This window comes from Pseudonaja textilis, chromosome 1 (assembly GCF_049901715.1).
Source record: "Pseudonaja textilis isolate UNSWEBS1 chromosome 1, rPseTex1.2, whole genome shotgun sequence".
Lineage (NCBI taxonomy): Eukaryota > Metazoa > Chordata > Lepidosauria > Squamata > Elapidae > Pseudonaja > Pseudonaja textilis.
Window position 1 is genome coordinate 182,990,005 of NC_141990.1, and position 12,604 is coordinate 183,002,608.

Consider the following 12,604-nt stretch of genomic DNA (forward strand, 5'->3'; position numbering starts at 1 on the left):
TAAAGCTGATTTCATGGGCATCTGCTGCATGTACAGAATAAAGTGGGGGGGGGGGGAAACTAGGCCAATGAAGGCATCCCAGTCGATGAATGAGAAGCACTGACAATTCAAGGGGATGAATCATTTTCCTTAGTGGTGAAAAAAATTATTGTTCCCTCTCGCATCTCAGTATTTCTGAAGATTGTCACAATCAGCAAGATAGCATTAGTATAGATTGGCACTAAATAATTACCTTTCTTTCCCCCCTTGACAGCGCTATGGAAAATTATTTTCTGATTTATCGTTCTGTTGGAAACTGAGGGGAAAATATTTTTATCCAATTCAAATTGTCTGGTGTCCTCTTTTCCTACCCCTGTGACAACATTGCTATTAACTACATCATTCTGATAAAACTATAGGACAAGTGTGACTTCCCTTGTTTTCCCTATGCAGATATGTATGCGGAGGAAGAAAGATATATATCCTCTGTTAGCAATGGCTAAAGAAGAATTAACAATTATGTCACCCTAAAAAACACTTTGATCTCAACTAGTTTTATACAGTCTTCCTCAAATATAACTCATGTTGGGCTGCTGACATATTGTTCTGACCCAAACTTTGTTCCAAGGAAATAAACATGAAATAGAGGTAACAGCAAAACCTTTTAATGATTCTTTATGAATTCCGTTCCTTCCTGGTTAAAAGGATGTTTCAAACTAATTGTCTCTGATAAAAACGAGCCTTGCCAAGGTTGTGCAAGGCTGCCAAGAACACTAGATAAAGTTACTAAGAAATATTTCAAGCACAAAGAGTCTCCAAACACCAACTAAGAGAGTCTGAATGTCCACAAGGCTTGAATGCAAAAGCTTCTTTGCTTCCTGAAAAGAACTCCAGTTTCTCAGCTGGCTTTTCTCTCTTGGGGGGGGGGCATTATCTTGCAGCCTTACTCCCGAGTCTCCTGTGCTGCTGCAGATGCTCTTTCTTTCTAGCACCCCTGCATGCACGTGCACTTGGCACAGGCTCCTTGGGGACCTCTTCATCACTGCTGCCAGCCTCCACAATCTCCAAAGGCAGCATTCCACTCCCTGATAGTCCTGGCCCCATCCCTGCCTCACACGCAGGCCCCTCATCTGAGTCCTTGCTCAGCCATCCACACCTGCTGCCGGCAAACCACAACACATATTCTTCTGACTGTCAACGTCCCTGCTTTCTTAGTCTTACACTTCTGCTCTTAATTCCAACCAATTTCAAGGAATGTCGTATCACAAAATGTGAATTAGCATGATTTACCAATCAGCTGGGAGCTGATACCACATTGGTAGAAGGGAAACAGACTGAGAAGCTCCCGACTATGAGAGATCCTTAAATCTTCCACAGAGCAATTTCAATACTTTCCATCAGCATTAAGGAAAGTCAGATCACGTGCTTTGTCTGAGAAGATCCCATTTAAACCTTTTCTGTTCCAGTAGGATTGGAAAGGCTTAGGGGGGCTAGAGACTTGTTTGTAGTCCCTAGAGACAAATTCATCTGTTTATTCAACTTCCTACAATGTTCATACAAAAGTGCATTTCAATCAGTTTTCAGCAAGAAAGTGCCATATTAATTTTCCATGCAATTCTACCTTTGTATGGATTTGTATTTTACAAATCCTATCTGTAGCAATATAAGTATGCTATTTTTTCCTGCTGTTGCTTTTCATATGTTTTCTCCAGATAGGTCTTCTTGTGCACATTTTTAAATTGCGGAACCACACAGCAAATTCCAAGAAGTGTGGAAACTGAAGCAAATCAATTGTTTCTTCTTAGCTTTAACATTTGCATGGTTTCTAAGATTGTGGTTAGAATATTATTTTTTTCAAGTAAAAAATTAATACCACAGATATAGAAGGGTCTCTGTGTACACTCCATACTTTTTATTCCACCGCTATTGTTAAGTTGGTTGAAATACTTCGTTAGTAGCACTACACAAATATGTACAAATCATATAAAGATGTTTGACCATACCTGCTAATGATCCTTCCAGACACCACTGATCTACACTTTCTGGGAGCCTGGCCAATAATAAAGAATATAGAAATATGTAGACAATGTCAGCTATAGGTCTTCATTCCTGCTTTCTTGTCATTGTTGTGCCATATCCATCATCGGACGTTGCTGATCATGTTGGTGATCCTATTTTTATCATTAGCCGCACAAAAAAATGATGCTGAGTTTTGTCCAAACCAGTCCCTTAGATTTTGAAGTCAGTTACTGCATTAAACCCTTTTAATTTCTCTGGAGTGTTTTTTCTTTTCTTGTGACTGGTTGAACTATGAGAATCTTCTCAGATGACACAGTCTAACCTAGGGGTCCCCAAACTTGGCAACTTTAAGTTAATGCTGGCTATACTGGCTGAAGAATTTTGGGAGTTGAAGTCCACAAGTCTTAAAGTTGCCAAGTTTGGAGACCTCTGGTCTAACCTAAAAATACACTGGGGAGATTCCTTGAGTAGTCTGCAAGAAGATACCTTGACAGTGGGGTTAAGGGACCTTGAGCCAATCAGATTAAATGCTTTTTGTTACCATAGATTTCTTTAACTCCTTTAGAGATATTGAGAACATATGTTCTTCTTTGAAGATGATGGAGTTGCATCTATGAAATAGGAATATTTAAAACACTCACCCAGTTTTTTCTTCTGGGATTCAATTGTGGACTTTCAAACCAGAGTAATTTGTTGCAGATTGAACACTAGCGACAAAAAAGTTTAGCTAATAGTGAATTGACATCCCAATGTGTTAACTTTAATCTTGGCTCAAAACTTCACCATGTTAGAAGCTATTCGGAGGTGGAGGTGGGACTTTAACAAATGAATATGCCCCAAAGGCAAAAAGCTCAGTTGGAAGCATCTTTAGTTGCATGATAAATAAACCCTTCACATTTTTTTAAATGAAAGTTGAATTGAAAATCTATTTCTCATACTGTGGGTAGAACAATAAGGCCAATTCAGTGCCCCCAAAAGGCTATATTAATTCCTGAACAGGTTTTGAAGTTTCTTGCTGATTGCTGTAGAATTTTCAGTTTCCCCAAAACAAGAGCATGAATCTGTAAGTGGGAAAAAGATCCTGAATATTAATGTTCCCTTTTGTAATTGGCTTTGGATATATTTTTTTCAATATACCACAACATTTCATTCACATTAAATCTTATATGCAGTGTTGCAGCAGACCAGAAAATATTTATAGTTCTCTTGTAGTCTCATAAATATGACACAATAATCATGGGCTTGATTATTTTCCAATAGTGTAGGTGAGATTTCTTCAAGTTTTGTATATCTAGAAAACTATTTATTGAAAATTTAAGAGCTAAGTGATATGTTAGAGACATTTTTTAAAAAACTGATCACATTTTCAAGCTCCTAAAGCACAGCTATTTTTGAAATGGAAAGAGGAAGACAGATGTACCACCCAAATTAATTATTATTTTTCTGTAACTGTAGCGTCTTCACGTTTTTACAAGGCATCTGTCTCAGATTTAAAAATATCTTGGAAATAGGGTAAGAGAATCCTGATGCTTTTTCCCTTCCTATTTTAATAGTGGACCCCAGATACACAAAACATTCCAAAGAGTCAATCTAGTGTTGTCGTTACAGAGAGGACTGGAAGCAGAGAGGAAAACATTTCAGGCTCTACCCAAGCATAAAAATAGCTGTCAGTTAGTTGACATTTAGTAGCTAGTCAGTTTCTCCAGGTTCAACCTATCTTGCAGAATTCCTTTTTGAAGCTAAAATGAGGGATCATCTCTATTTGTTTATATAGTTACTTAATTTTTTCACCTCTGCCATCATGAAACTCCCGACAGCATGCAAAACCTTCTTGAGCTCCTAAGGAGAGAACCAAGATATGAGCATAGAACATAGAATAATAGAGTTGGAAGGGACTTCGGTGGTCTTCAGAAAAATGGCCCCCAGTCTCTTTTTAAAACCCTCCAGTGATACAGCACCCCCACCTTCTGAAGGCAAGCTATTCCACTGATTGTTGCTTTCACCATTAGGAAATTTCTCCTCAGTTCTAGGACTGCTTCTGTCCTTGTATGTCTCTCTCCTGTATATGAATATACAGATACGTGGAAATACATCCATCCATACATAACACTTCTCTAACATATAGAAAGTTGCCTGTGAATTAATTTATTAACAAATCTGATACTTTGGCTCAGAGACATAAGACACTCAGATGTGATCTATATGCCCTGGATTCATTCCCAATAATAATTATCTTACAGTAATAAACCGTGTTGGGAGTGGATCTCATAGAAATACAGTGTAATTGGGAATGGACTGCACTGTTGTATAGCCTGTTTTCATTTGTGCTGGGTACATAATGGAGTTACATACTGTTTTCTGTCTTCTATTTGGCCTCTGCCCCATGAGACTTCATGGCACACAATAGTAGTGCTACATGTTCATAAAGATAAGCACAGTTCCTTAAATACGAAAGACCAGCATTGCTATCCTTCTGGAATAGATATCACAATATTCCTTCTATCTCTGCACAAAAGACTTCCACAATCTTTTATAAATACTCTTGTAGTTGAGGCACTAAGGTTGCCAGCCAATGATATACTGAGGGCAACTCCATTGCCTCCATGTGAAGGCTAATGAAACTTTTAACATGCAACAGAAATCCATTAGTTCTTCTAATCCAGGGGTATCAAACTCAAGGCCAGCGGGCCGTATTCGGCCCCCAGGATGCTTAGATCTGGCCCATGGAGCCACCCTGGAAACAGTGAAGGACTGGCTCATGGTGCCTCTGCTAGTAAAAATGGAGCTCAGGAGGGCAGCATGTAGCCCCCCTCCTGAGCTCCGTTTTCACTGGAAGAGGGCTGCAGGATGCTGTTATGGCTGAAAATGGAGCAAGGGAGTGCCAACCATGGCCCTCCCAAGTTCCATTTTCAATAGCAGAGGGTTGCAGGAGGCCATCGCAGCTGAAAATGGAGTTCAGGAGCCCGTTTTTGCTGGCAGAGTGATTGAACCACCACAGGTGCCCCCCAACATGACTGACATCAAGCTGGCCATGCCACCATGGCCCCGGCCATGCCAGGCCCCCAAGGTCAAACACAACCCTGTTGTGGCCCTCAATGAAATTGAGTTTGATACCACTAATCAATGAGCTCCTTCTTCTGTTTAGCCACCTGCTTAGCTCTGAATAGTTTATATTAACTAGAAATTGTTTTCATATACTGTTAAAAATACTTTTCCACATAAAAGGGATTATAAATGACAGGTCTATATGATCTTTTTCCCTGGGTAAGAACAACTGTAAGAATGAATGTCACATTTATACACCTTATAACTTGCATTATGGAAAGATATTTGAGCTTCTCTGATTTATACAGATATGCAAAGCAAATAAGCACCTTAGGCACTTCTGGGATGAAAGGATTAGCTGGTGACATCACAATTCCCTGGGGGACCACCAGTTGGGTGTTCCTTTCTTTCCCCTGTTAAATTATTTGAGAAAGCAAAATAATTTTAGCATATGTGAGGGTTCAATGAAAATAATGCTGCCAATGTTAACAGTCACCAACAGATGGCAATATTAACACATTAGAAGCTCTGATGTGTTCCTTTACCAGTTGACAGAAAGTTGCTGTGAGAAAAGGCTGTGGTACTACTGTAATGAAAGCCTGCACTGAGTAATTGTTAAAAGCAATATAGTGTGATTGAATTATGATCCAGATATGAGGTGTTGGTCCATGCATCACAAAGTTTCACCTGCCTAATAATAAATTCAAAACGCAAACTTTGGAAGAAAAATGCTTATACATGTCTTTCAAAATTCCTTATGGAAGACTTTGCCTTCTTCCACTGGTGACACAGTAGTCCTAGGAGCTGTCTTTGGTACTGTTTGAAGCAAATTTAGATATGGGCTTTTAAAGTTGATAGCAGTCCCAGCAGGTTGCAAAACCTGTCTGAGTTTGTCTAGACTCAGAAACCAAATTAACTTATTCCTGATTGGTATTTGAATGGGAGCCTACCAAGAAATCCCAGAGATGTAAAATGAGCAGTTGCAAAAATATCCTGGTAGATGTGGTAACGTGCTTCATATTGCTGGCAAGAAAATGACATGGACAGGTCTTCAGGAACACCAAGAAACTTATCTTGATTTGCTTTTATCTGGGAGGAAAAATACAAAGAGAATTAGAACCAGGCTAAAGGCCTTCTCTACAGGACTGGATTCTTCCTGTGGAGCCATGGTGGCACAGTGGCTAGAGTGCAGTATTGCAAGCTAATTCTGCCGACCAGCAGTTCAGTTCTCACCGGCTCAAAATTGACTCAGCCTTTCATCCTTCCGAGGTTGGTAAAATGAGGACCCAAATTGTTGGGAGCAATATGCTGGCGCTGTAAATTGTTTAGAGAGGGCTGTAAAGCACTGTGAAGTAGTACATAAATCTAAGTGCTATTGCTATTCAGGGTACAAAGTTTCAAATATCTCCAACATCAAAAGAATCAAAGATTCCAGTTCCTTGCTGTATTTTTGACCCAACCTACAAAGCTATAAAGAATGCCTCCTCGCTGCTTCTGTTTGCTTGCCTTTTTCTTCCCTTCAAAGCTGTCTGAATCTGGAGAAAGGGTTGCCATGGCAGGATTCATCATGCTTGCTTCATCAGGGGGCACTCCATCTCGTTGCAATTTGAAGAATCTCAAGGCCCAGTTGACTTTGGACCAAGGCAATTGTATTCAGCACATAGGCGAGGAAAGTCGGTGTATATATGCTCCAGTCTCCCATCCCTGAAACCACTGTAATGACAGAGTTATTGCCTGCCATCCTATTGGCTGTTGCCACGATTTCTCCTAATTATGATGGTTAGCAGCTGTGCATTATTTATGGCTTCTGTGGTGATGTGCTCCATTAAAGAGAGATGCTAGCAAATCTCAGTGTGCCCTGCGCAAGAAATACATCACAGCCATTTTGGGATGGAGATCTCTTTATCATCTTCTGTTTGTTTTATTTAATACTTTGTGAGAACCACAATTCCTGTTACTCATAGGCTTACATTTTTCCAAAGCGTTTTTTGGAATATAACAAGGTCAAAAATATTTCAGCTTACACTGAAATCTGTAAGGTAATGATCAGGGGGAAGGAGCAGCAGCCAGAAAAAACAAACATCTATAAATGTATGGGTTATTATTTTAATTGTTTAAGGGCCTGTCTGGCTGATTTTGAGGAAAAGTAATGAAGAAGTGAAAAAATCATCAATACTGAATCAATAAATTCAGTAATATCAGTAATACCCCATCAAGCCTAAAACAGTAATAAGAAATTACATTTTCTTCCAAAGTGAGTTGGAGCAAGCTCCAAATACAAAGCTTCTCCCAGCTTCAGCTTAAATTGATAAAACAAATAACTAGATCTTTAAAACCTATTTAAAGAACCCAAGCAGATAACGGAAGGCAGCCAAATCCTCAGTCCTTGCCAGCTTGCTGTCTCCTACTGATCTCGGCCTCTGAACAGGATATTAGGGAGAGAGCTGAATGCAGGGGCAATATTTGAGTGGGTGCATCTGCAGTGGGAAGGGTCAATCTGTGCAAGAGGGCATCATGAACATCATACGATCTTGGGAACACACATTACAGATGCATAAAAAGAAGACAGTACTTGGATCATGATGCTAACTCCACCACCACCAACATGGAACACCAACATGGTTCTTCCAAGAGCCACATTCCAAACAAAATTCCCCTGTAAAGCAAAACTCAGCATTTTGCTTTCAGTTTAGAAATATGCAGGCAACCACCGATACTGTATTTTCCTTTCCTTGCAAAGAAGTAAGGGGTTCCATTCAATATTTACTGCTGCTCCTGCTCCTGCTAAACCAATTTCAAGGACATGCCCAGATAGGGCACCTTACAGAAGTCAAAATATTATCCACAACTTTAGCAAGTGGGAAAGTAATATCGCGCTATATTATCCATTTATGTTGCAGTTATCCTGTATTTATTATATATCATTTTTGTTTGCACCTTTTAACATCTGCTGCCTTGAAACATTTAAAGATGGGTTTAATTTAATATTGTAATGAATAAGTAACTCAAGCCCTTGACTTTAGGCTGGGCTATCTCTTATTTACAGTCATTGCAGCTCTATTTTTTGATGGGAAAGTAAAGTGGTGATGCCCATGCACGTGCATGCACGCACACACATACACACACACACAGGGTGTGTGTGTGTGTGTGTGTGTGTGTGTGTGTGTGTGTGTGTAAGAACCTATGCTCCATTTTAGTTATTGAAAGGAATGCTTTGTATGCCCTCCTGCATGTGGTCAACCATCTCTGTGTGAAGTGACTCTTCACACAGGTCAAGAGTGTGTGGCATTGCTTCTAGAATTAGGCTACTTGCAAATGTTGAATGCATCTAGTAATAGCAATAGCGCTTAGACTTATATACCGCTTACAATGCTTTTACAGCCTTCTCTAAGTGGTTTTAAGGAGTCAACATATTGTCCCTAACAATCTGGGTCTTCATTTTACCGACCTCAGAAGAATGGAAAGCTGAGTCAACCTTGAGCCGGTGGAACTGGCAAACTGCCAAACTGCAGTCAGCAGAAGTAGCCTGCAGTTCTGCACTCTAACCACTGCACCCCCATGGCTCTTTCATTTGTAAAAGCATCCCCAAACATGCACAAATAATGTTTATTATTTCCACAAAGGTTTTCCCCCTTGCCAGTTCTCTAGTAAACTTTTACTTCCCGAGGAAAGTTTTCTGGCAGACAAGAATTTTTGCACTACTCAGCCTTTCATTGTTTGGCAATGCCTACCCCCCCACAACCAACTCAAAGGTCAATTACAAACTTCTTGGTCTGAATTTGAGCTACGTGTCTTATGAAGGCTCTCACTCTGTGTTGGGGTTTAGCCAACTTTTCAAAACATCGTTGGCTGCTGAAGCTTCCTCAGACTCTTCAACTAAATGAGTTCCTTGAGCTGGCCATGACAAGGAGCCATCACACTTGTTCCTCTACCACGGTGTTGCTCTTTTTACAATGAGTCGGCTCAGCAGCTTTCCCCTAGCTAGTACATCATGAACTTCCATATCGTAGGGTGTCTTTTGCTTCTGCTTTTTTCTTTTTTGATCCACTAAGATGATAAAGGAATCCAGGCGAGCCTTCCCATGAATTAATAACCATCTAATGGCTTGTGCAGGCGAAGCAGGAATGCTGCCAGATTCCACTGTGGTCTTTTTACCTGCACAAACTTTCAGACTCAGTTTCCTCTTTTTTACCTGGACAAGCCCTCAGCAGCGCAGGCCAAGCAGGGACTAAATTTAACACTGCTTCTGGTTTGCAGGCGCATAGACAAAGTTGAGGTGCTGTCCATCTCACTCTGACCTTTGATTTTTGTGGGGGGCCCTAAAGTTCCTCATATACCCCTCCCGAGGGAAGCCCTGTCTTAAGTCCTAAAGATCGACCCTATTTGTGAGTACAAAGTGTCCTTCAGATGTTCCCAATGCACAAATTTTGCCAATCCAGGACATATCATGCAAGCTCTCCCGATGAAGTCTCATTAACAGAGTTTTCCACCCAATTACACAGATTCCTACACTCAGGGAAAAGAAACGGCACTGCGTTTGTGTTCCTAAATGCAGCTGTATTCAAGGGCAGCAGCCAGGAGATAGGGTGGTAACCTGGGAAAGAAAAAGAGGAAAAAAAAGCACCAAACGAACGACGCTACCTAATGAATGCCGCCGGCTTTGAAATGCCTGCATTAGAACGGCTGCGGCTAAAGAAATTCTATAATCCTGTCTCGCCCTGTAGTTTCATTTCAAGGGCCTCCATAAATAGTGCTATAAATAAATAAATAAATGTTTCAACAAAAAAGGTGCTTTTCCCAAGAGAAAGGAATCGCTTCCCTTCCGCTTGAAGTTCCTGCAGTGACAATTGTCCCTTGACTGTGACAGGGAGAAACAGTTTTATCCGATTGTGTGCGACCTCCTGTCACTTTCTTTTGACATTTGATAATCTTATTCTTTTATGTAAGTCAACCTAAAGGGAACGGGAATACCGAGCAAGGGGAGAATCATCATACAGCTGCTATTTCGGCGGCGGTGCCAGCACTGCCGCTGCGATGGAGAGATATGAGAGGTGGGGGGGGGGAGGAGAAAACACAAAACAAGGGCACACTTTGCCAGCTTGCCTTGACAATAATGTAAGCTTAACACTCCCCCAGATCATCCTTAAAGCAAGCAGAACATGCACTAAATATAAGCATCTTTCTTAGAAGACCTTGGGGAAAATTGGAAGACCAATTTCAGTGTAGTGTTAAAAGAAACCAGGGGGTCGTTTTAAACTGTTTTATAACCCTAACCTAAAATTACATCGTTTGGCTTAATCTGTACTGTGCTGTGTTGAACCAACCTAAGCCTCCTTGGAGTCTGGCTTGACTCTGGGTGATGTCATGGATGCATCCATGCAGTTTTCTTTCTACGGAGGTGCTTTGCCATTGCTATCTGCTCAGTCTGGTGGTGTTTCTTCTAAGCCCTTGGCAACTTGACAATGTGTGGACTTCAACTCCCAGAAGTGGAGAAACATTGATCTAAGCAATAACTAGGGCTTCTTCTTGTTGTTGTTGTTACATGAACTTGGGTCAACTAGTTGCTGCCACTTAGCTATAGTGAAAGTGTAATTTGTGGGTGGAACATGAGAAATTGACAGAAAATGATTCGAGTCATCACATTCCTAGGCATCAGGTTCACCATTGATTGTATATATATTTTGACTTTTTAAAAAGATTTTAATCCGATTTACTGTATGGCACCCTGTTAGCTTCTTAGAGTCTCCTTGCTGAAGCAGCATATACATTAATTTGATTGATTGATTGACACACATATGCACTTCCAGCTATAATCATAACATTGGCACATGAGCAAGAAGAGCTGCATATGCATTAAATGGAGAGTAAAACATTTCGTTCTTAAGTGTGCTGTCAACCCATTTTATTTTCAGAAAATTTGTGATAACTCAAAATGGTATTTGATCAACTTGAGAATGAACTTTAAAGGCAACTTGGCATGTGGAATTTACACCCCAGGATTACTTCCAATATTGGAGAATGGGTAAGTAAAGCAAGCACCAAAATAATTTTAAATCTCTGCCTGCAAACTGTTAAAAATTTAGTTCTGATATCTTTGCTTTTAAAGTTTCTTCTTAGGTTTCCTCTCGGTTGCCTGTTGGAATCCAGAATCCCGCTTTTTCAGGATGTCAAAGAAGTCCTGTAATGAGTATCAAGACAAACTCGTTGGCAACCGGATGGCCGTATACAAAAAATTGAATAAAGCCACTTAGCCTGATACGATCTGTTTCATTGTATTTAGTAAACGTGAATCTCCATCAAAAATGGCACAAAGATCATAAAGCTAAGCTTAACCTTGAAAAGAAAAAGAAAAAGCATTATTGTGTGTATCACAGGGGCTCCATGAATCCTACATGAATGCAAGTCCAGGGCCAAGCATCATATTGTGCAGGTTCATCTCAATGCTAAAGAAGTTATGTGGCGAAGGCTTATTGGCTGACTTATTATGTAAGGCAGCAACCTTCCAGATCGGAATCAATAAACTTACAGGAAAGATGGATTTTCAAGATGGTTGAAAAAGAAAATAAACAACATCGTCTTTTTTATTTATTTTTTTAAAAGGCTAATCCGTTGTTGTTTTTCCTAGCTCCAAAATCAAAATGCACATGCAGTAAATAAAAAGAATGTCTCTAACTGTAGCTAGCCTCTAGGCGGAAGGGTAAATGTAATTAGTAACAATGTGGATGGAAGAAGCATGTGGGCATTTCATGGGATGGGGGTTTGCATAACCAAGATGGGAATCAATGAAAAGAAAATAAGAGTAGCAGTGGAGAGGAGAAGGATGGGGAGAGATGGGACCAGGCCATTCCAAGAGGAGAAACTTATTTCCATTCCCTACCTCATGCCAACCTGTCTCACCTCACGTACATTGTCAGAAGACTTAGGATCAGACTGGTGTCTTTGAAGACCATCTGCAAATAAGGTAGTTTCATCTATGATATATTTGAATCAGCAGTAGGATTCAAAAATTTTTTACTACTGGTTCTGTGGGCATGGCTTGGATGTGGCATGGCAGGGGAAGGATACTGTAAAATTCCCATTCCCTCCCCACCCTGCTAACCTGCTTTCCAGTTCCGTTCTCCTGTGCAGGGCAACAAAAACAACCCAGCTGATCAGCTGGGACTCAGGAAGGAGAGAATAGATGGAGGCGGGGCCAGTCAGAGGTGGTATTTGCCGGTTCTCCAAACTACCCAAAATTTCCGCTACGGTTCTCCACAACTGGTCAGAACCTGCTGAATACCACCTCTGATTTGAATGTAACATGGCAGTACCAGGTGACCATGATCCAGCTGGACCAAGAGAGGAGAGTTCCCCTCAGTGAAATCGGGCCAGCTGTCCCGGAGGATATTACAGCAATCTCAACCCTGGAGCAGAGGAAGGAGAGGGGCACTTATGGAACAAGAAACTGTGGCAAACAGTTAGATAGACAGGTAGCTGTGCTTGGAATCAGAAGGGACAAATTGAGAATTCTGGGGTGGGGAATGGACAGTAGATATACAATCCACATAACAGATTAATCAGC

The 12,604-nt window shown here is 40.7% G+C and overlaps 1 long non-coding RNA gene across 1 annotated transcript in view; it reads left to right on the plus strand.

Annotated features, from left to right (window-relative positions):
- Positions 1–11,065, plus strand: part of LOC148127956 (uncharacterized) — a 221,976-nt gene extending 210,911 nt beyond the window's left edge. Inside the window, exon 3 of the long non-coding RNA XR_015741240.1 lies at positions 10,956–11,065. This is a non-coding gene — a long non-coding RNA (uncharacterized LOC148127956). The remainder of the gene's footprint in view (positions 1–10,955) is intronic.
- Positions 11,066–12,604: the final 1,539 nt, after the last annotated feature.